At 53.6% G+C, this 24,316-nt stretch overlaps 1 protein-coding gene and 1 non-coding gene across 10 annotated transcripts in view; one reads left to right on the top strand and one right to left on the bottom strand.

Annotated features, from left to right (window-relative positions):
* The window catches only part of fra (neogenin protein frazzled), a 503,762-nt gene that overhangs the window by 466,241 nt on the left and 13,205 nt on the right, over window positions 1–24,316 (bottom strand). The gene's annotated exons all lie outside the window — the stretch shown is intronic.
* On the top strand, window positions 3,501–3,573 carry TRNAR-UCU (transfer RNA arginine (anticodon UCU)). Its single transcript has one exon. It is a non-coding gene; the product is annotated as a tRNA-Arg (tRNA).

Consider the following 24,316-nt stretch of genomic DNA (forward strand, 5'->3'; position numbering starts at 1 on the left):
CGACAACGCCGACGTAGAACCGCCTCCCAAGACGGCCGCGACTCGGCGGTCGAGTTTAAAGCCCAAGCCGAACATTCCGCCCGACCACCGCAGGGCGGCCGGCACGGAGCCCTCGTAGCAGCGTGGGCCACGAAACTGCGATTAGCGTGCGTCATGGAGGTGTATCAAGGGCCAAAACAACGACAGGGACTATTATCCTGCTGCTGGGGCGGAAAAGTTGAGCGCCACGGTAATCAATGCCAGCGTCGTATCTCAGACTGTCGAGGTAAGCCCCATGCGGTCCTCGTGTACTAGCGTAAATATGGCAACAAACTTTAAAAATCCCTTCGTGTAGCGACATTGAATGTCCGGAGCTTGGCAATTAGGCGAAGGCAGTGCCCGTTTATTCGGCTATTTATCGAAAAAGATCGGCTATTTATCGAAAAAGAAAAGGGATCAAAGTGTGCAGGTTCATAATGAGCTTGTCGAGGAGTATGACTTAATAGATGTTGGCTGCATGTTATCACCTGGCAGTCAGGCACAGTTTACACATTTCCAGGGTAAAATCCATGCCAGGCTCGATCTCATGTATATAACGGTGCATCGTCGCCTTCACCTTAGCATAAAAATTAAAGGAGGTGAGATTTAATCGGGATTTACGGAAATGCAATGCCAAAATTCTGGACGATAAGATCTTCGTGAGTGAGGTAAAGAATTTACTGAAGTCAGTGGCTGTGTCTTAAGCCGAAAGCTGCTTGGAAAAATGGGAAGGGCTCAAAACTGACGTAAAAATGAAAGCTATTGAGAGAGCAAGCATGCTGAGACACGAAGAGAAACAGAAAGAAAAGGAATTGCAGTGCCAGTTGAAACTATTGCTGAACAATGAATCTGCGCAGCCTGGTTTTTGCATGAAGCAGATAAAAAGTTAAAAATCGAGCATGCCAATGAAAAGTACCGAGGGGCCGTTGTGCGGGCACGCACTGAGCGATTATGGATGGGTGAGGCGCCCACTAAGCAATCACTGAGCGATGAAAAAAGCTAAGCCTCGAAAAATGAAATACAAAAAATAATGTACCGAAATGAAGAAACCACTGCCCCAGAGCAGGATACAATGCGCCTTTGTTGAGCACTATCAAGCTTTGCTAGGACAGGAGCAAGTGAAGAAGGACGGCTTTGAACGTGACTATTTGCGATTAATGCCTAAATTAGATGACAGTGAGAAGGAAAGACTTGAAGCTCCAATCAGTATTACAGAAATAGAAAAAGCAATTGACCAGTTAAATGCCGGGAAGTCCCCTGGGCCCGACGGCCTAGGTGCAGCTTTTTATAAAGCTTTAAAAGATGAACTAAGTCGGGTCTTGCATAGAGTAATCGAAGAAGCCTACGAAATTAAACAATTGCCGCCGTCTTTCAAAGCTGCCCACGTTGTATTGATTCCGAAGTATGATGATTAAACGAGGCTGCTGTTGGTGGGGTCTTATCGGCCGATAAGCCTCACCAACGTGGATTACAAAATCCTGATGAAAGTTTTAGCGAGGAGGACACAAAGCGTTATTAAAGACCTAGTAGGTCCGCACCAAACATGCGGAATACAAGGACGAAGTACCCGCCGCGGTGGCTGAGTGGTTGTGGCGCTCGGCAGCTGATCCGAAAGACGCGGGTTCGATCCCGGCCGCGGCAGTTGAATTTCGATGAAAGCGAAATTCTAGAGGCCCGTGTACTGTGCGATGACAGTTCACGTTAAAGAACTCCAGGTGGTAGAAATTTCCGGAGCCCTTCACTACAGCGCCCCTCATAGCCTGAGTCGCTTTCGGACGTGAAACCCCCATGAACCAAACCAAACCAAGGACACCAAGGACGAAGTATTAACACCAATATACATATCGCGAGAGGTGTTTTGGAGTGTTGCGATACTTTTGATGGACGAGTTGCGATCTTGCAACTCGATATAGCAAAAGCTTTCGATCAAGTATGTCATGAAGTGCTTTTTAACCTCCTGGAATTTGTGAATATAGGAAGCGTTATTACAGAGGGTGTCCAAATGACGTACTAGAATTGTGCAGTGCGAATTATTGTAAATAAGAAGCTCACCGAAAAAGTGCCAGTGAAATCGTCTGTGAGGCAGGGCTGTCCATTATCCCCGTTGCTTTTTGCTTTATACCTAGGGCCATTGTGCTTGAGCATGACAAAGAAGGAAAGGATACACGGCTTCGCGCTCGATGCAACGGAGGTAAAAATGCTTGCATACGCAGATGATGTTGCTTTTTTTTGTAAAGACAAAGAAAGCGCTCAAGAAGCTGTTGCAGTGGCGGCTGATTTTTGCGCTAAAACGGGCTGCCGTGTTAGTGGGAGAAATCGTCTGGATTCTGGCACGTGGAGTGGGATCAAAAATTTGAAGTGTTTGCCAATGTGCGATGAACAGCGCTGCCCTAAAATACTTGGGTGTACCACTTGACCAATACAATGGCACTGAGCAATACTGGAATAAGGAAATAGAGAATGTCAGAAGGAAAACGCAAGCATGGAACGGCCGGAACCTATCCATGTTTACACGAGCAACTGTATGCACCCTCCTCCTAAATAGTTGCAAAAATTTGGTATGTCTTGCAGGTATTGTTCATGTCGCGCGTAACCGTACAAAAAACACACAGAATATTTGCTGTCTTCGTGTGGGGAAGCACATGGGAACGTACGAGCCGGACAAATCTGTTTCTTTCGGTTCGAAAAGGGGGAGTGAGCCTTGTGCATTTATTTATCAGACAGATAGCGTCGCATTTTATTTTTCTGCGAGACCCGAATGATCTCTTTTTGCGTAGTTTTGTGCAAGTGCGCCTGCGCAATGCTTTTCCTGAGTATTCGGTATCCTGTTCTGATAAAAGAACATCTGCAAGAGGGTTTTGGCGCGAAGTTGTCACGGCTTTTAACATGCTGAAAGTGCGTTTTTGTTTAGATTATTTATGTTATGTGTCGAGAAAAAAGCTGTGTAACGATTTGTTTGATGTCATGCTGCCTACACCATCGTATCGACAGCTAGGCTGCCGAGGCCCAGGGCAGGATGTACTGAAAATGATGAAACGTATGCCAGTAAATCCTAACGTGAAAAGCTTTCCTTTAAGCTCCTACTAACTCTGCCAGTGGTATCCTGTATTTCATTGGGACATTCTACAAATAACAATAAAGACCTGCCAATCACGCCCTATGAAATCCGGTTCTTAGCGGTAGAAGATGACGGAGATGTTCCTTACGATCTCATCATGCTACTCGGCCTCCACAGCATTTGGAAAACCAGGATGCCAGTGAGCAATGTCGATGTGAACATTCGGCTTGTAAGAGAACATTTCATTGAAAGTGTTGTGTATGTGCGGGAATGTTACCGTGCCCAACAGGATCCACCCGAATGGCTTGGCGTGTTGGATGAACCATCAAGAAGTTTTAAACGACCACGTTGGCCGAAGGCCGGTTAACGTGTTTTAGCGGTTTATGTGGTATCGTCGTCTACACAGGCAATAAAGAAAAAAAAAGCCCGGGTAGCTCAGTCGGTACGGCGGTAGGCTTCTAACCTAACGGTCCGGGGTTCGAGCTCCTGTTCGGGCGCGCTGTTTTTCCTTTTTTTGATGGTAGCCAACGATGACGTCGAAACAGGCGATTCGCATTCTTTCAGCAGTTGCCCGGGTACAAAAATTGCTGATAGCCTAGCTCTTTTAAGCCAGTATATACGTAACGAAAGCGCGGAGATTTCTTCGTCGGAAGAGTGCATTCACTAGATGCGCCTTTATTCATGGTTAAAACTTCAGCCGTCGTGGCGGAGTGGTAGCGTCTCCGCCTCAAACGCCAAAGGCCCTGGCTCGATGCCGAGCCTCGGCACAGGTATTCTTTTATTATTCATTGAGTCCACGGGGAGCTTCAGTGGCTCGCATAGATGCCGCCGCCCAATACGTTGGTTAGCGGTTAAGCGCAGGCTCTGTTAAAGCGCGTTTATACTCCGGCGTAACCGCGCGCGCTGCACGGCGACGTCACGTCGGCCAAAGCGAGACTCTCTATACTCCAACAGCGCTTGACCGCCGACGCGTTCGGCTGCTTCGGCGCACTCTGACCGCACTGGCGGAGACTTGGAGCACGCCTCTATTTCGCGCCGAGTGCGCCAGCCGCCGCCGGCCCGGCCAGATCGGTTCGGCTCTGCGGCGAGGCGCGCGTTGTGACGTCATGTGCCTCGTCGGAGTACCGCAAATGCGAAATCGTAAGTTCGCGGCCAGTAAAGCTTTCGCTTTAAAATGTATATAGATGCATAAAGTGATTTTCTTCCTCGTCACTTCTCCATCCCGTCCACGAAACCTGCATCCCAACACCGAGAAGCCGCTCGTCATTTCCACCTGCACTGAGTGACCTCAAGTTGCACGTGCCCCAAATATTGTGACGTCATCGAACGCATTATTAGTTCACAGGCACAACCAGTGCTTGCCGGCGGCCCAAACGTCATCAGTTTTGTGGTAGTCCAGGCTGGCCGGTCGACCTTGACGTCAAGGTGCACTTCAGCGCCGGCGCCGACTCCCATTGTCTTGAAATGTAGTACTCGCTATATACATGGTTGTCGCAGATCGCAAGGTGGCCCGTGAGCGTGCCGCCACACAGGCGCTCGTGGCCCGATGCGATGTTCCGATGGCGCTGACACTTAGCAGCATCTTTTATGGTCGTCCGGTAATCTTTTTGACACTGATTATTCGTTCACTAAATGCATGCCGCGGAAATTTGGCGAACAACTGGTCTTCTTGTGAGCTGTTCGTGTATACATGCAGATATGAACTTCATCCGCTCCCAGTAAACAATAAGTACAGTGCTTCGCAGCAGAGTACCGCGTCTAAAGTGCAACACGGAAATTTTCGGGGCAGGCGGGACGTACGTGTTGAGCATATGGCGGGCGCGCATAGGACTTGACGAGCACATCGGCATGTACGTACGGTAGTGATTACAGCATATTTCCGTCGCTTCACAGCGGTGAAGGCGCCCAATTAAGCTCGTCTTCACCGCTGAAGGAAGCATGCAGCGAGCTTGGGTTCGCGCGGCGGAGCACTGGTGTAGGAGCCGGTCTTCCCTATAGAGCCTGTATTATGTCTCAAAGTAGACGCCCGGAGATTACCGGGAAATCATAGAAGCGTCTCACATCGCTCCTCCCACTGAGGTGCGGCATGCTAGCCCCAACGTCGTCGGCTCGTCGTCACACTTGCTCGGCTCTTCTGCGCCCCGCTTAGCCCCGGCGTCGCTGTCACGCAGTCTCCGCTAAATAAGGCCCGCAGCCAGCGGAGGCCCCACAGGTCTTCTTCCTCCACCCTCGATTGACTGCCTCCTTCCTCGCGCCCAAATATGGCGCTGCTCCGAAAGGGTGCACCCGCAAGGACTGCCACATGCGCCCAACGAGCGCTGCTTCGACGAGGGTGCGGTTGAAAAAAACAGCCAAGAAAAGACAGATGTCTTCCGGCGGTGCCCGAAAGAAGACACCGCGCCAACAAACAGCATGGGTGGATGCGCGCAGGCGGGGCAAAAAACTAGCGCAGCGTCCGAGGCTCTCGCTCTCTGTCCCACGGCGTGCGTATTTTCTGCCTCAACAGGCGCGGAACCGGGATCACGGCGCGTGCACGGCGCAATGCAAGCACAAACACTGGGCCCTCGCGACACTGGATGCCGACGGGACGACGAAAAAACTGCGGCGTCGACGGTGACGACCGTACCATACACAGGCATAGCCACAGCGCGGTTCGCGACAACGGTATACACCCGATGGTATACACCGCTGGCTCTGTGCACACGTGGCATGCCGCAGCCAGGTCGTGCGCGCGGGCTGCACCACGCGGCAGTGCGCGCGTGGCGGCGGCGCTTTCGGGTTCGATGCCACGACTGCGGCCCCGGGCGCCGCGCGCTCGGAAGCGGAAGTCGTGTCGGATCGGGCAACGACGCCACACAGCACTCGCGCTTTGTGCGCTTATTCTCCCTCATGAGACCAGAACGCCGCTGTTGTCCGAGCAGACAAACACGCGCACTGTTGAACCACGGGCGTGCAGGGAGAGTAGTTTTAAAAAAGTCGAGGGGGGAGACGGGGCCGTCGTGACAGGCGCACGCAACCTGCAGCACGCTCAGCGAGCGGCGTGCGTGCGCGCGACGCATGATTGGAGAGACAGCGTCCCGCTTTGTGTTCGCCTTCGCACGACGAAGCGAAGCCGCCCTCGGCATCGCTCGCGGACCGGTGCACGCGCGAAGCCCGCGGCTGAAGCAACCTTTTCTGGAAAACAGCGCCCGGCAGTTGACGGCTGCGCGCGCGTCGTGTGGGACGAGCACGTCGAAAGCGCTTCGCTGTGCCGATGACGCGGTCCGGGAAGTTAGTCACCGAGGGCGGCGAATTGAAGCCATTATCTATAGTTTAGAAATGCTGAGAGAACTTTTGCGCGAAACAAACTTGCTCGATAACTTTCGGGATAGCCTCGAGGTAAAACGATGGATGAATCGAAACAAAGACTGCTCATATGCGCAGAAAGAAACTTCACAAAAAGCTGCAACTCGAAACCAACTCTACAAATCCGCTGCACTCAGTTCTGTCCCTCCTCCTCCTCTTAATATGTACGCATCCCTCCTTTGTTTTAACACGTGCAGAACAACAGCGCTGTCTCGCGACACTGATGCGTGGTAGTTCCACAACAACGTCAGTGGAAACGGTGCATCATGGGTTCCCGAAAAAGTGGCTAAACTCTCCCTTAGACAGGAAGGCCGTACGGCACAAACGGCCCGCAATATGATGACAGTCCTGACCGAATGTACACATCTCGTTATTAGCTATGAACGCACCCAGGCACACACGCGCAAAAGGTAGCCGCCACCCCAAAGCAACAACTTCTGCACCAAGACGTATAAAAAAAAACTGAAATTCTGCAGTAACGAGTGCCTAAAGGCAAAAACGAGCTTTACCCCGTTCCTCGGGGGCGAAATGCAAAACAAGTCGGTGCGATGTGCATAGTGAATTAGTGCATGGTTTTTGAGGAAAGGAAATGACCCCGTAAATCTCACACTCTCGATGGACACCTCAACCAAGCCGTGAGGGAAGGAAGGAAGGTGGGGGTGAAGAAAGAAAGGAAGAACCTAAGAGTTGCCGTAGTGAAGGGCTGCGGAATATGTTCGACCACCTGGGGATCCTTAACGTGCACTGGCATCGCACAGCACACGGGCGCCTTTAGGGTTCCGCCTCCATCGAATCGCATCCACCGTGGTCGGGTTCGAATCCGTGTTACTCCGGCTCAATAGCCGAGTGCCCTAGCTAATCGGCTATCGCGGCGGGTCTGTGCAAGGTCACTGCGTCCGAACTTAAGAACTCCGGGCGGGGTCGAAATTGATGCACAGCCAGTACGGCGACTCTTTCACTCTTCCTTCTTACACTCCCCCTTCCTCCTTCCACTCACGGCGATGTTTAGGTGTGCACCGAGAAGCGAGACAGTTACCGCACCTTTTCTTCCCTTCATAACCATGAAAATCTGCGAATTCCTTTCCGAATGTTGCCACGTGACTATAGTGGGACACAACTCTAACTCTAGAACGAAGCGGCTTTTCCCCGTCAAAAGACCACCTTCCAGCCAATGGCATCGGTCGATTCTCATGAGCCTGCTAGCGTGACAATGCAGAGAGCGGCAGATGAAAGGGGATACCCCCCCCCCCCCCCCCCCCCCTCGGCACAGTCGGGGATAGTCCCCTGCCTGCACTGTCGGACCGCTCCCTGTATTGTCACGCTAGCAGGGTCATAAGAATCGACCGACACCTTTGGCTGGAATGGGGTCCTCTGATGATGGAAAAGCCGCTTCATTCTTGTAGTAACTTGAAATGAAAATGAAATGTAATTATAATTTGTTTTCGGGGAAAGGAAATGGCGCAGTATCTGTCTCATATATCCGCGGACACCTGAACCGCGCCGTAAGGGAAGGGAAGGAGGGAGTGAAAGAAGAAAGGAAGAAAGAGATGCCGTAGTGGGGGGCTCCGGAATAATTTCGACCACCTGGGGAAAAGCAATGGCGTAGTATCTGTCTCACATATCAACGGGCACCTGAACCGCGCCGTAAGGGAATGGATAAAGGAGGGAGTGAAAGAAGAAAGGAAGAGGTGCCGTAGTGGAGGGCTCCGGATTAATTTCGACCACCTGGGGATCTTTAACGTGCACCGATCCCCAGGTGGTCAAAATTATTCCGGAACCCTCCACTTAGTGGTGGGAGATGTAACACATGGTATGGCACCAGTTAAAGCAAACTGTGCCCGGGAAATCCGTCGTTTAGATGCACATCGTGAGACATGCGATGCAGATCCAGCCCCCTTTCAAAACTCTTTCACTCCACGGCTGCGCAATCCCGGATGCGCACAGTACCGAGAGGAGGAGAAAAAAAAACATCCCAGAGCACGGCGCAAGGAGTTCGCGCTGCTGCTGCGCCAGGGGGCAAATACAAGCAGGGTCTGCCGTCGTCATCTCTGTAAGGCACCTAGGTTGTGCGGAGAAGCCAACCTGCACCAATGTAGAGGTTATTCTGTGCGTTTCACGACACGCTGTTTGTGCCTGCGCCACTTCTAGGCTACAGTCGTGTCGTCTCGTGAGTACGGCGGTGAGTACGAACGAATTAGCGCTCTCGCCGTGGTCAACAGCAGGAAGAAGACAAGCTCGCGCTCGTTCTAGGTCTTCGGTGGTTGAAATTAAACCGCGGCCCTCCACAAGACCGTCTCTCGTAGCCTGCGCGCAGGTTCGGAACGTTAAACCCCAACCCAAGTTGCAGCGCAGCTAGAGAACGGGGGACACGGCGTAAGATCCGCTGCGCATGCGCTTGTGTTGAGATTCTTTCCACCCTCATCGCCTCGTTGTGCCGTAATTTGCGCTGACATGTATGCTGTACAAAGAAGCCGAACGATTCCCGCCACTGAAGTCAGCCCCCATACGCCAAGCGTAGTGCCCTGCCAAATGCTGTTGGGCGCCAGCGGTAGGGTTACTAACTGAGGAGCAGCACGATATCCCGAGCGAGATTGGCGGCCGGATAAAACAGCGTCCTCGGCGAGCAACGAGGGAGCGAGCGAGGGTCCGCGCTCGGACGCCTCCGGCCGCCGAGACTCGCGCCGCCACCCCCACATCCGGCGCGCGCGCGTCTAAGCGACGACGCCGACACCCCGGCCGAATCTGGACGGGCGCCAAGGGGTGCTGCTTAATTAGGGGCGCGAGAATCGCGTGGGGAGCAACGAACGCGAAGGACGCCGCCGTGGCCCATCTTCATTCACAGCTGCCCCTCTGTTTACCTCCCACTCTGCAGAGCTCGCTCCTCAAGGACCGTTTTAGTTTGGTCCGATAGGCGAGCAGCCGCACCTTGAGCGAGCCTTACCTCGAGCGGACTGCGAATGGCGCCGAACTCTTGTGGCCCGACTTCTGAGGTTGATGTGAGGCTCATTTAGAGGATCTTTATAGATGACGCTCTTCGAGCATGACACGGCTAGAACGACCCATGCGCGACTGCAGCTAAGCTCAGCGTCTACTAATTCAAACCTTTAAAGTATAATAACGGTTGGCAGAAGCACAAGTCCAAACACACGAGCTGCTCGCGCATGTTGCGGAGTTACCTGAAGAACTCATCGACACGCCGCGTTTCCCACCCTATACGCTTTTCTACTTTCTTTTCGTCATAATCAACGCTCGCTGCTGCCACTAATACTGGAAGCCGGTGTGTTTCTCTTTTTTCTTTAGAAACCGTGACATAGCCCCTGCCGAACACCTGGCCCAGCCTGAACGCTCAGCGACGTCGGCCGGTCAGCACGACTGGCGGGGGCGATGAAGCCTCCAAGGAAGCCTCCTAACTCGGGCACGACGCCCCTCCCGTTGTTCCTAGGGGGAACAGGGTGCCGAACCGACCATCGCAGCCAGCCAACATCCCGCTCCACACGCTCGGCAATCAACTTGCCACAGCACGCTCTTCTCCGCACGGGCTGCGCCGCGGCAGTTCCAAGCAGCGCGCTCGAGGAGAGCGACTCGAACAAGGCAGCGTACACAAGCGCCGATTCAGGCAACGAAAGGCAGCACGGAAAGCGACGTACTGACGGCGGACGGCTGCTTTGGACGAACAACACCACCCTATTTTTTTCTCAGTAAGAAATCGACTGTGCAGCTCTCTTCTTGGCTATTTTCCAGGCAGTAAAAGACGCATTTGTTGCCGAGCGATTTGCACCATTCAAAAGTTCTCCCCTCCACTCGATGCAAACGCGTCACGCCAAGACGGAAGAGGACTCCGAGATCACTCACTGGCAGTGTAGCCTAGTGTGACATTCCGTGTGTGCTACGAGGATCCACGTTCGACGGCGCGGCGCAGACGGAGACCCGTGACAGCGGCATCATCAATTACCCAGCCATGCTCTTTGAGTGACGACCAGAACAACCGGACCCGCCGCCGCCGCCGCGGTGAAACAGGCTTTATCCTCCCCAATTTCCGGGCACATTCCAGGACAAGGGAGCTGTCAGCGGGCCAGAGCGCGCCGTACCACAGCCGACGCTATGCGCTACCGCGAAGACGACATTCTTTCCCTCCCCCCCCCCCCCCCCTTTGTCGTGGGCTATCGCCGGGAAGGCACCCACAGCTTCCCAGAAGGGCCGCGACGGACACCTGTCATGGCGGACAGGCAGTACTCGCCAAGAATGTGGAAAGACAGGCGCTAGTGAATTAGCTCCGAAGAGAGAGCCTGTGTATACTCTCACTTGAGAGTGGTGGCGTTTTTGTTGTTTATTTAGTTTGTATTGTTAACAGACTCTGGGTTCGAGGCTAAGCCCAACCCAAGGGGTGGTCCCCATCTCGCATGTTATTTTGGATTGGAGAATTGATGCTTTGGGCGGGCCACTGGAAATGACCGCCCTTAGTCCTTTGTTAATCAAGTGCTTAAAAGCACATGTAAACGGATGCAGTCCAGTCTGAGCTGGGGCTCCATGCTTAGCATGTAATGTGATGCTACTTAGGCACTAACCTGCCCGGTCGATGAGTAAAGTAGTGCAAAGTTTGTTCTTTTGTAAATTCAGTTCTGCTTTTTCCAGTTTAACTCTCTGTATATGTATGTTGTAAAATTATGCTCTGCTGTCATCATCTACAAGCTCGCCTCCTGTTCATCTTCCAAGCCGAACGACACTAGAGGAAGGGTTTGTGAACCATCCTCGAAGAAACGGACGACTATTGAAATTCTACTGCAACGCACGCTCAGGACGACATCGTTCGCCAAGAGGGCCTTCAGCGCCGAAGCCCGACGGCGTGCAGCTTCTGCCAGCAACCGCTCGAGCCCAACTCCGGAGCCACTCCATCGCCCCCATGAAGTCGTCGGCACGTAAGCTCGGACGCCCCAGCCTCTGATGTATAATCTTAATCATGTGTAATTATTGAATATACCTGTTTGTTTAAACTGAGCCATACGGTGTCTCTTTGCCTCTCCGTCCCGTGTGGACCTGCGCATTATGGGGGTCATCACACTGGTGTCAGAAGTGGGGTCTCAAAAGCAAATGTCCTCTGAATGCTGTGACATTCATGACTTCAAAATTGTAATCAAAAGGGAATCACGGGACTGATTGTGGGACTTTTACCCCCATTTGAGAGGCTTGAGGCACTGGAGGGCTTGAAAAAAAAAATGACTGTATCTGAGGGAGCTCCCACTCCACAGCCGTCGCTCGGAGCAAGCATGCTGGCATTAGGAAGCGTCATTCCGACGTTTACGGGAGATAAGACAGGGGTTCCAATCTGCGATTTCTTTTCCATGCTAGAAGAGATTGGGAAAATGGGGGGATGGTCCGATGCTCAAAGGCTGGGAATGGCGAGGTGTAAGATGGCAGGAGCTGCTCATGATTTTGCCTGGCGAGACGAAAAAGTAAAATCCACAAAATCATTTGCGGAATTTAAGAAGCTCGCGTTTGAGCATTTCGACACTGAACCACGTCACGTGCGGGTACAGAGGTTCCGTGACGCCGGACAGATGGTAGGGGAGGACGTGCGAACATTTGCGTCGCGGCTTCAGCGCCTAGCACGCGATACGTTAAGCAGGGAGGAGGAAGGAGACCAGTTAAGGAAGAAATACGCGGAGGATATACTTAAAGAGGAAATGACCGCTTTGTTCGTGGCTGGTCTGCAAGACCCCGTGCGCCGGTTCGTGCTCTCGCGCAAGCCGAGCAATTTCGACCAAGCCGTGGAGGCCGCATTGGATGAGGAACGAAATGAGGCGTTAACGACAGCCGCAGCGAGAGTACGCGTCATAGAGAGAGCGGTGCTCAACCCTGAGGTTGCTCTCTTGACAGAGCGGTTAGATCGCTTAGAACAGCTGCTATCTCAGCAGGTGGAACGCCAGGTTGAAGCGCGCGCTCAACAGCGCCTATTCGCTGGAAACCGGAGACCGCCACAAAGCTACAGGCGCGGTATGCGAGATTTTGAAGAAATCGTATGCTTCGCTTACCAGGGTCGCGGACACATCGCCAGGTTCTGCCAAAACGTGCGCCGTGGGGAGCCACAAAGAGAAGCAGGCGAGACACGCCCTAAGCAAGCCTACAGCGGGGCTCCAGATACCGAGACAAAAAACTAGATAGTCCTCCCCAGCCTGAGGAGCGTGGGGAGGGAGCAGTAGATGATGAGGTGGTGGTAGTTTGTGTGGCCGACGAGGCATGCCCTGTTGTGCGTTGCAAGTTAAATGGTTGTTGCATGGAATTGTTGATAGATACGGGGTCAAAGGTGACATTGCTTAAGGAGAGCAGTTTTAACACGCTTCGAAGGAAGGGGGACCGCGAGGTGTTGGAAGCGTCTGGTGGTATGGCAACCAAATTTGTAGGCATAACGGGGGATCCTCTTGGCATAAGTGGACTCTACCGGTTACACTTCTCTCTCGGCGGAATTGCATTGGAGCACCCCTGCTACGTATGCCCGGACACGGTGTCTCTGCCAAACGGAGTGTCAGGTATATTAGGGCAGGATTTTTTGAGAAAAGGGAAGGTAGTAGTCTCATTCTCTGAGGAAGAGGTTAATGCGGGCGGCTCAAAAGTTCCGTTTTTGAACAGGAGAGGGGCTGAGATTCGCATTACCGATATTGACACCCGTCAAACAGTGGGATCATTGGAGAAGGTATATTCGCGGGTTGCCGTCCGGCTGGTCGAGGAGGTGGTCGTCCTTCCTTGGTCGGAGCACATTTTGTACGCGTTTGTGCCTTCAGATGTAGAGAGCGGCGCCGTGGGAGTGCTTGAGCCGGTCGACTCTCTCAGCAATGGCCTGAAGGCAGCCGCGTGCCTCGTGACAGTTAATGACGCCCACAGAGTGCCCCTACGGGTGGTTAACTGTAGCCAGCAGCCACTGAGCCTTCCCAAGAACAAAACATTGGCTTTCTTCACCTCTGCGATAGAGCAACGTGAGCCCACCGATACGGTACTCGCAACTGTAGAGCATGCTAGTCCTTCGGCTGCTCCAAAGGTGTCGTTCGATCTTTCTCACGTAAAATCCAGGGAGAGGGAGGCTCTGGCTGGTTTGCTGAACGACTACTCGGAGGTATTCGCCGCGTCCAACCTGGATTTGGGCTGCTGTGGCGTTATAAAGCACAGGATAGAAACCGGCACTTCATCGCCCGTTTACCAGCGTGCGTACAGGATTCCTTACTCCCAACGTGAGGAGATGGAGCGGCAGGTGCAGGACCTGATTGATCGCGGCATTGTCGAACACTCAAAGTCACCCTGGGGAGCACCAGCACTATTGGTGGAAAAGCCAGATGGCTCGTATCGATTGGTAGTGGACTACCGCAAACTAAATGCCGTAACTCGCATCGATCCATACCCCATCCCCAATATACAGGAGACGCTTTCTCAGCTGGGCTCTGCCAGGTACTTCACGGTAGTGGACATGGCGGCGGGATTCTGGCAGATAGCAATGGATCCGGCAGATGCCGAGAAAACGGCATTCAACACGCCCTCAGGGCACTATGAATGGAAAAGAATGCCGATGGGTCTGGCCAACAGCCCTGCTGTCTGGCAGAGAACCGCTGATGTTATCCTGGCAGGTCTTCTGGGGAGGCTGTGCTTCGTGTATATGGATGACATTATCATATACAGTGACAGTTTTGATAACCATTTGCGCGATATTGAGCAGGTTTTGGTGCGACTAAGAGGAGCGGGTCTCAAGCTGAAGCCCTCTAAGTGCCAATTCCTCAAAAACGAGGTGAAATACCTCGGGCACGTTGTTTCAGCTGACGGTGTGCGACCGGACCCTGAGAAACTAAGGTGTGTCTCGGATTTTCCATCCCCGACTAGCGTCCGCCAGGTCCGGCAGTTTCTCGGCCTGATCGGTTACTACCGAAGGCACATAGAGGAGTTCGCCAAGCTCGCTAAGCCGCTCACCGCCTTAACAGCCAAAAATGTCGCCTTTCGCTGGGACGAAAACGCGGAGAATGCCTTTGGGGCCCTGAAAAGGAAGCTAATGAGTGCACCGCTGTTGCGCCACCCGGATTTTAATTTGCCCTTCGTTATGGCCACAGATGCGTCAAAGTTCGCAGTTGGTGCCGTGCTATCTCAGGTTATCGAGGGCAAAGAACATCCCGTTGCTTTTGCTAGCCGACAGCTGAGCCCCACAGAGCAAAAGTACGGAGCTACGGAAAGGGAGTGCCTCGCCGTTGTCTGGGCAGTAAAGCACTTCAGATGCTACCTTTACGGCCGCAAATTCAAGCTAGTCACAGACTGCCATCCTCTGAAATGGGTGATGAGTGTCAGGGACCCTAGCTCGCGACTCGCTAGATGGAATCTACACCTGCAGGAATACTGCTTTGAAGTTGAGCACAAGTCAGGAAAGACGCATCTGAATGCTGATGCACTCAGCCGCACAGCTGCCGTGGCAGCTATAGATGAGTTTGTCCCCGTAGTCGACCCCGCCGAATTACGCACAGAGCAGTGCAAAGATCCGGACCTGAAGCGAATAATCGAAAGCTTAGAGGACGCACCGTCTCACCCCGAACAGCTAGGTTATTTCATTGGCAAAGACGGCACCCTGTGTCGGCGCACGAGGCCAACCAGGAAAGGGAGACCAGAGAAAACCGCTTGGGAGAGAGTCGTCATACCTCGGTCGTGGACAGAAAGGGTTCTTCGCGCGTTTCACGATGCGCCATGCGCCGGTCATTTTGGCGTAGCGAAGACACGCAGGCGTGTGGAGCGTTTGTACTTTTGGAGTGGCATGCGACAGGATGTTAGAGACTACTGTGCGAAGTGTCATTCCTGTCTCGAAAGAAAAACACCCAAGGGACGAAGACCAGCTCCAATTCAGCCGTTCCCTGAGGTTTCGGCTCCCTTCGAGCGGACAGGTATGGACATAATGGGCCCATTGCCCACGACCACTTCCGGAAACAAGTACATTTTAGTATTTGTCGATCACCTTTCAAAATACGCGGAAGCGGTAGCACTCCCAGATCAGAAGGCAGACACGGTTGCAAGAGCATTTGTCGAACAGATCGTGCTCCGACATGGACCCCCGAGGCAACTCTTGACAGATCGGGGAACGAACTTCGTGTCGCAGCTAATGAGGAGAGTTTGCGAGCTGCTTAAGATCGCTAAGAAGCAGACAACACCGTACCATCCGGCTTGCAACGGCGCGGTGGAGCGACTGAACCAAACCGTGGCCGGGTTCCTGTCGCATTTTGTTTCGCGCGACCAGCGGGACTGGGACTTGTGGCTCCCGTATGCAATGTTTGCCTACAATTCCGCAGCACACGAGAGCACGGGCGAATCGCCATTCTTTCTTCTCTACGGCCGAGACCCGGACCAGCCTAGTGAAGTGCCAGAGGGCCCCCGTCGTGTCCCATACGGTTCACTGGACGACTATAAGGTTGAGCTAGAATCGCGCTTGCAAGTGGCGAGGGACATCGCAAAGGAGTCCTTAAAGAAAGCGGCGAAGCGCAGGAAGGAGGTGCACGATCGCAGTGCTAGAGACGCGCCGTTTAATGTGGGGGACAGCGTGTACATTGAAAACTGCCAAAGGCAGATTGGGCTAGCTCGTAAGTTCCAGACGAAGTGGAGAGGACCGTGCGAGGTTGTCGAGAAGCTTTCTCCGGTAAACTTCAGAGTCCGAGACGTGAACCGGCGTTTGATAAGGATACACGCAAATCGCCTCAAGTCGGCACCGGTTCAGTATTTACGAAATGAGGAAAGGGAAAGCGCGGATTTTGATGGGGACAGAAGTGAAGCGGAGCGCGCAGATAGTTCGCAAGAAACGCCCTCTCCTGCATTTGTTCGGCAGGCGCCCGAGGTGACGGCCGGAATGCCACCGGATTTACTTCATGCATTGCTAGAAGAAGAAGCGCGCGAGGTTGCCGCGCAGATAACGCCAGGAGAGGCTCCTGCCACGAGCCCTCGCGAGTCCCAAAGCAGACAAAGGGGCACAGACTTACTTAGTATGACTCATGAAGGCCGATATCCGCTGCGAAATCGGAAAGCTAAGTCGGACTAATGGCGTAAACAGAGCGGAGTTTTGAACTGGTTAGAATTGTGTAATGCCACAGCTCATAACATTGCTATGTGCTTATGTGTTAAGTTATCGGAGTTGGTAGTTAAACCTTTCTGTCATTAAGTAACACCTTCACAGGAGAGCATGCGGAGCGCATGCAGAACCTGCCCTACTTCCTTTCGTTATCTATATTTTTGTCTGTGCCGTGATCGTGCTAGAAGTGGGAGCTCCTTTATAACTGTGGTAAATTTATTTCGTCCAGTTTGGACTAGAAAAGAGAGGCTTGGGTGCTGAGTTTCATGTTTATCTGTAAAAGAAGATCAGTGCTGCCCCTGGAGACGCCAGTTATGACAGCGGAGGCATATGGTGTTGTGCAGTGGTGTTGAGTGCAGCGAAAAGTGTTTTTGTCGGACGCACTGTGCGAGGCGATTCAGAAAGACAAGGGGAGCTGCGTGGACTCAAATGTTCGGAGAACATTCTTCTGGAGGGTGAGCGAGTGTGACATTCCGTGTGTGCTACGAGGATCCACGTTCGACGGCGCGGCGCAGACGGAGACCCGTGACAGCGGCATCATCAATTACCCAGCCATGCTCTTTGAGTGACGACCAGAACAACCGGACCCGCCGCCGCCGCCGCGGTGAAACAGGCTTTATCCTCCCCAATTTCCGGGCACATTCCAGGACAAGGGAGCTGTCAGCGGGCCAGAGCGCGCCGTACCACAGCCGACGCTATGCGCTACCGCGAAGACGACATTCTTTCCCTCCCCCCCCCCCCCCCCTTTGTCGTGGGCTATCGCCGGGAAGGCACCCACAGCTTCCCAGAAGGGCCGCGACGGACACCTGTCATGGCGGACAGGCAGTACTCGCCAAGAATGTGGAAAGACAGGCGCTAGTGAATTAGCTCCGAAGAGAGAGCCTGTGTATACTCTCACTTGAGAGTGGTGGCGTTTTTGTTGTTTATTTAGTTTGTATTGTTAACAGACTCTGGGTTCGAGGCTAAGCCCAACCCAAGGGGTGGTCCCCATCTCGCATGTTATTTTGGATTGGAGAATTGATGCTTTGGGCGGGCCACTGGAAATGACCGCCCTTAGTCCTTTGTTAATCAAGTGCTTAAAAGCACATGTAAACGGATGCAGTCCAGTCTGAGCTGGGGCTCCATGCTTAGCATGTAATGTGATGCTACTTAGGCACTAACCTGCCCGGTCGATGAGTAAAGTAGTGCAAAGTTTGTTCTTTTGTAAATTCAGTTCTGCTTTTTCCAGTTTAACTCTCTGTATATGTATGTTGTAAAATTATGCTCTGCTGTCATCATCTACAAGCTCGCCTCCTGTTCATCTTCCAAGCCGAACGACACTAGAGGAAGGGTTTGTGAACCATCCTCGAAGAAACGGACGACTATTGAAATTCTACTGCAACGCACGCTCAGGACGACATCGTTCGCCAAGAGGGCCTTCAGCGCCGAAGCCCGACGGCGTGCAGCTTCTGCCAGCAACCGCTCGAGCCCAACTCCGGAGCCACTCCATCGCCCCCATGAAGTCGTCGGCACGTAAGCTCGGACGCCCCAGCCTCTGATGTATAATCTTAATCATGTGTAATTATTGAATATACCTGTTTGTTTAAACTGAGCCATACGGTGTCTCTTTGCCTCTCCGTCCCGTGTGGACCTGCGCATTATGGGGGTCATCACACTAGCACCAGTGATCCGTGTTAAAAAAGCTGTTTGCTTGCGAAAACAGCCAGCGGCGATAGCTGTGTTTGGCCCTGCCGCGGTGGCTCAGTGGTTAGGGCGCTCGACTACTGATCCGGAGTTCCCGGGTTCGAACCCGACCGCGGCGGCTGCGTTTTTATGGAGGAAAAACGCTAAGGCGCCCGTGTGCTGTGCGATGTCAGTGCACGTTAAAGATCCCCAGGTGGTCGAAATTGTTCCGGAGCCCTCCACTACGGCAGCTCTCTCTCCCTTTCTTTTTCACTCCCTCCTTTATCCCTTCCCTTACGGCGCGGTTCAGGTGTCCAACGATATATGAGACAGATACTGCGCCATTTCCTTTCCCCAAAAACCAATTATTATTATAGCTGTGTTTAATTTTTTTTACATTTCTTAAAGCTTATAAAAGCTGCGTTTTTAATTAAACCACCGTTTTTTTGCAGTTAGAACATCTACCGACACAAGCCAGCTTCTATTTGACCTTAACAGTACACGAGCCCACCATGCATTCCACAACGAAGGGCGCTCTTGCCGTCAGAATTCCGACTGCCACAACAATGCTGGCGTCCTCCAGCTCGTCTAACGTGCTGTTTGAAGAGACAGTATCATATCATCCCAGGCTAGAAGCTGCAGACTGCACGACACCTGCACGTGTTCCCTTACCCGGGTCCGCGCGTAGCAGTACAATACGTGCGTGCTCTGCATCCTTAACAAGCGTTGTGAAAAATGATAAAGAAGACATCGTGCAATCTGAACAGCGAAGCGAGCAGCTATACCATGAGCAGCAGTGCCCGATCAGAGCGCACATTTGATTACTATGTCGGGCCACGAATCCGAACGGGCGTTAGGCAAGCATTTCCCAGTTACTCCGCGTTGCTCCAAGCAGCCCCAAGAAATCAATGTTAATTAAGCACAAGTGGTCACCGACCTGGAGCATGTGCTCCGATGTCGACCCCGTTATCACTCCGCTCATTCGATCAGCCTGGTGCGTCCGCGTGCGTGCACTGGCAGGCGCGCGAACGCGCGTACCACACGTGCACCGATCGCGTGGCGGCCGCACGCCCTACTGGCTCCTACTGCACACAATTAGTGGAAAGAGGATGCGGCTGAAAGAGGGGGCGGGCGCCAACGCCACAACCACAATGGACACCCCGAACACAAGGCTCGCCGGCGGCGGCGTGCACGCGTCAGCCGCCGCTGGCAGCTTTCTTCCCGGCCGAGAGAAGATCGCCGGGAGGGGGACGACGCGGTGGCAGCGGTGCGAACTCTGGGGGGCGGCTCCGCGATTGAGCGAAAATGGCCGCAGAGGCCGGAGAAAGAAAGGCGGCAGAAGGAAAAGATGCGGGAGGGAGGAGAACGTCCTTTCGTTCCGCGCCACCCCCCGCCTCCTTTTTTGGGGTTGCACTTATCGTCCCCGACGCGGTGTGCAGAACGAGCGAGCGGCCACGTTGGGCTCCCCGCGCTGATTGCCGGTGTCCGCGGACGAACTGGCCAGCAGTGCCGATAAGTGGAGCAGAGGCGACGCAGCTGTCGCGATAAAACGCCTCGCCGCTGAAGGAGCCGCGCACTCGTGCAGCAGCTATTTTGCGTAATGTCGACACGGGGCCCCGCACGCGGCTTTGACGCGAGCACAATGGGGCTGCCGGCGCTGGACGTTTGACGGGAGGCGGGGCAGCCGGCCTCGAGGGGGCCGCAGTGGTGCGGGCGCTGTGCTGCGTCAGTCATTCTGTACAGAGGCCCCGGAGTGCGCGATGGCTTCCAGCCATTTCCCATAGTGCGGTTGGCTCTCCTTTTCAGCGACGACAGAGCAGCGCGATAAATGCGCGATAAATAAGACAGTGTCTTCCTCGAGTGAAGGGACGCAGTCCAGCGCTTTTGTCAAAGGCCCCATCTCAATGGTGCATGGGACTGAACTCCGATAAACGCGGGTGCAACGGCCAGTGCCAACTGAATGTAGGCGTCCAGCGCAGCCATCGCTACAAAACGAGGCAAAAACAGGCCCTTCGCGCATTGCATTCGCCTTGCGAATACGCACTTCAGGAGAACAGGCGACGGTAGGGAGTCCGCGGCCGCGAGCTATATTACGCTGGCCACTGCACGAAGAAATGTCCGATTCAAAAACGCACAACAGCATGTGAGCGCATCTTTAGTACGCTGTAAGCAAAAAAAAAAATGCCTGCGTGCGTGCGAGTTTGAAACTTTCACACGCTTATTAAACCCCCGTGCTCTAGACATTTACTCAGTCACTGCAGCGTACATTACGAACAAACTGTGTTATACTCCAGTTGTGAATTAACGGTGTGTATTAGTAACAGCATCCGATTTCGCCCTGCTTTGAAACCGTAGTGACATCGCGATAAGTCTGCATAGAAGTTAGGTGCACTTCTTCGGCCTGCGGCGATAACAAATCAAATTCTTGACTGGGACGTGAGGTCATTCGTGTTTCCCTGCAGAGGCTATATAACTGCGGTTCTCAACCGCAGGCACCCCCAGGACGCGCGAAGGGGGGAGGCAGGGCTGGGGGCGGGGGTGGGGGAGGGGGTGCAGCAAATAGTGCAACGGTTAGTGCAACATATATACGGCGCACACTCGGTCAGTTTTAGAGGTCACCGCTAGAGGTATACAGAAGCCATATAACTTTAAATGTCAGTTGTAACCTCTGTGAACAAACATGTCACCTTTAAAGCTTGGAAAAGAATGAAAACATAAAAACGTACAGCCGTGTATGCCTCGAAAATGAAGGTTAAAATCGGTAAAGATATACATAGAAGTCACGACGTTAAAAGTGCAGTAATGACAGAACATAGCCCATGGAGCCTGGATCAATCGCTAGTAAAGACAGAACACGGCCATCTTGTTTTCCACAGTACAACTCAGCCGGCTGACGAACTTGGGTGGGGTTGAAGAAGTATAGGCTTCTTGTCGATGATACGAACAGAGAAAGGAGAGCGGCGCCAGAGCTCCGAAAGCTTGGTGGACTCATTCGAGAAAGTGAGAGCGCGCTGCGCACCCCTGGACCTCGAGGAACTTCGCTCACTGGCAGAGCCCCATTTGAGTCTGAGAGTGCCTTAGAGTAGTGGTTCCGAAATAGTCCCTTAAAGCCTTAGTTCCTATTTGTCCGTGTCACATAACTCAGATAACAGAGGCAGAAAAAAAAAAAGGGGGGGGGGGCAATAAAAGAAGGAAATAAGCAGTCAGCCTTTCGGCGCACCAAACGAAGTTTATATAACGGTTGCAGTCAGTTGAGCCCTTTGCAGTACGAAACCAGTGCCCCCTTTTCCACTTCCTCGGGATGCGAGGCACCCCCATGATATCGGGTGGCCGACGAGAGGAGACGCTGGACACACGTTGTCGAGAGCCTATCTACATAGAGGACCGGCGGTTATTTATATACTCTCATATGCATGGATGCATTTCTTCATCACGTAGAGCAGGAAGTAATCCCAAATGACCAAACTGTCTGGCACGTGATCGCTTTCGTTACACCGCCCGAAGCAACAAAAACATTTATCTTAAATCCCTCAGTCGTCTGCCCCGGGTCGTCACGGCTGCCTCCTTTACACAACTCTTTTTACGCGCGGGCTTCACGGAAGGCAAGGGCGCTTTGTCTCCTTATGAGCTCGTCTCTTTTTCGTGATTTCATGGTGGTTGTTTTTTTCGCCCTTCGTCTCAAAGCCTCCCGGTCCTAGTAGCGCTCAGCAAAACAAATGAGCTGCGAAGCGAGCAGCGAAGGCGTCCAACGAAAGGGCACGCTAATTCGACGGGTGAAACTTTTACGGCCCCCGGGAGGAGAATTGGCGAGGCGGAAATTTCGGCAACGACCGCAGCTACGCGGCTCTACCTGGGCACCGCGGGGGATCGAGGCTCTCTCCGGGGACCGAAGAGCACGGCGACGCTGGCGTAGCAGCAGCAGCAGCAGTTCGAATCCTTCCGTTCTGCTTGCCTAGCGTTTGGGTTTCCGCAGCTCGGAGCGAAATAAGAAGAACCCCGAGGGAAGCGAGCTAGTCCCAGCGTGGAACGGTGCGAAGCGACGTTGATGAATGGATCGCGAGCCGCGCCGCGGTCGCCGCAGCGAAGAGGGCCTCCTCCGCTCCCTCCCAAGAAGGCTCGCCGTCCTTCCTGGCAGAGCCACGGCACAACCGAGACGGCCACACGGCGAGGCAACTCGAGCAACGGCAAACGACGAGCAACCGAGCGGTGATCGGTTACTGCAGTCGGATACAACTCAAGAAAGATGCGGCTTTTCCCTGACAAAGCACCCCCTTCCAGCAAATGGTGTCGGCCGATTCTCATGAACTTGCTGGCGTGACAGTGCAAGGAACGACGCGACAATGCAGGGTCCATGGAAGGAGGGGACTGTCCCCCTTCATCTGCCGCTCTGTGCATAGTCACGATAGCAGGTACGCGAGAATTTGCCGACACCATTGCCTGGAAGGGGTTCCTTTGTCGGGGGAAAGCCGCTTCGTTCTCGAGTTGTATCCGGCTATAGCATAGGGCTATAGCATAAGGTAAGAGGCTTCGTTGGCGAAAAAGGGCCATTTCACCGCTCCTCTTTCCTTCTAGTCTGGATGCGAACACCAGCACCGCACGCACCACCCACGCACTTCACTCGATGCAATCTCCACACGAAGTTTCAGAGACGTCTTTGTTGGTAGCCGGTGCAGGCGGAGCCCGCATACTATATATACACTCGAGCGCCGTTATAAGCACCAGTGGTGACCGTTGGAAAAACCAGTCACTGCGTTACGCGTGCAAAGGTGAGGCATTTTCTGCGGTTCCGGTTGTGACAGCAAACAAATCGCATTCCTTCCGCACGCCGCAGACACGTAAGCGTGTAATACAGGCCGTTTCTAGGAGTGTAACCAGACCAAGAAGATACGAAGAGACGGGATTGACTTGGAATCGAAGTGTATAGAGGCCAATCAGAAACCACGGAGCAAGGCTTCCTTCACTAATTAAGGCGAGAAAGCAACGCCATCGAGTGTAGCCGAGCGACTCGCGACTGCACGCCACGACCGTCACGTCAGAATAGCCGTCTCCTTGTTATCTAGGGGCTGAGAATTTTACACCCGCGCTATTCAGTCACTCGAGCGACTCGCTCAACAAAATCCGCCTTGTGGGTCCCACTTACAGTGTGCACGACCCTCCCACGGTTTTCGTGTGCAGGGTAAAGGTAAACGGGTGAACTTTACCAACATCATGCAGTGGCAGCAGGATGTTCTCCTCGCGGGGAATTCAGATGACGCAAGCCATCCTTTTAGAACGGCCCTTAGACAGACTTAACTGAAACACGTTCCAGGCCACGGCGGCAGCGTTTCGATAGCGGCAGAACGCAAAAGGCTGTTGTGCGAGAGAGAGAGAGAGCGCTAAAGGAGCTCAGTAGGTCACATTGATCCGGAGCCCTCCAGTATGGCGTCCCTCATAGACAGCACATGCGTCGCTTCAGGACACCAACCCCATTTTTTTTTTTTTTTACTGAGCGTTCTCGACTGGCCCTCCTGTTCACGCACTACCAAAACACGATTTCCAACCCCCGCGTAAACCACTGAATGCCACAAGAGCGGTACTCTAAGCGGAGGTGCCCCTGACAAGCTGCAGATCATTATCGGCGAGGCATCTCCCAGCATGGTCAGGGCGAAAGTTGTACACGGAACAAACGAGGCTGCCTGCTTCCCCTCCGGCTCGCTCTGCCCATCCCATCCTTCGCCGCCGCCAGCAACCCCTGTCAGCCCGAGGGAGGTTCGGTGGCTTCGCGAAGGCAGAAAAATACGCCGCCGCTGCTGCGATGCAAAAAGCAAAGTTGGCGCGGGAGCAACAGGGAAGATGACCCCGCTGCTGATGGCTTCCCCGAAGAAAGCGCCGGCTATGTCCGCCGCCTCGGCGGTGCAACGCCCCTCCTCGGGGTTTCAGCGCTGCAAGGGGAACTGCGGGCAGCGTCGCGGTGCGGGCAAGGGCATGGCACAGGAGGAGGGGAGGGGAGGATGGAACAGTGAGTTGAGGTGATCGCAGGGGAGGTGTGCGGCTGTGCTACGAACTGAAACACCACCGGTTCAAGAGAGGGGCGAAACAGCCTTCCCGTCTCACCGTTCGCCGCCGCCATTTTCCTGCCGGGCCCCGCCGACCCGCCGGTAACAGGAGACGGCTCTGAAGCA

The sequence above is a fragment of the Amblyomma americanum genome, chromosome 6 (assembly GCF_052857255.1).
Source record: "Amblyomma americanum isolate KBUSLIRL-KWMA chromosome 6, ASM5285725v1, whole genome shotgun sequence".
NCBI lineage: Eukaryota > Metazoa > Arthropoda > Arachnida > Ixodida > Ixodidae > Amblyomma > Amblyomma americanum.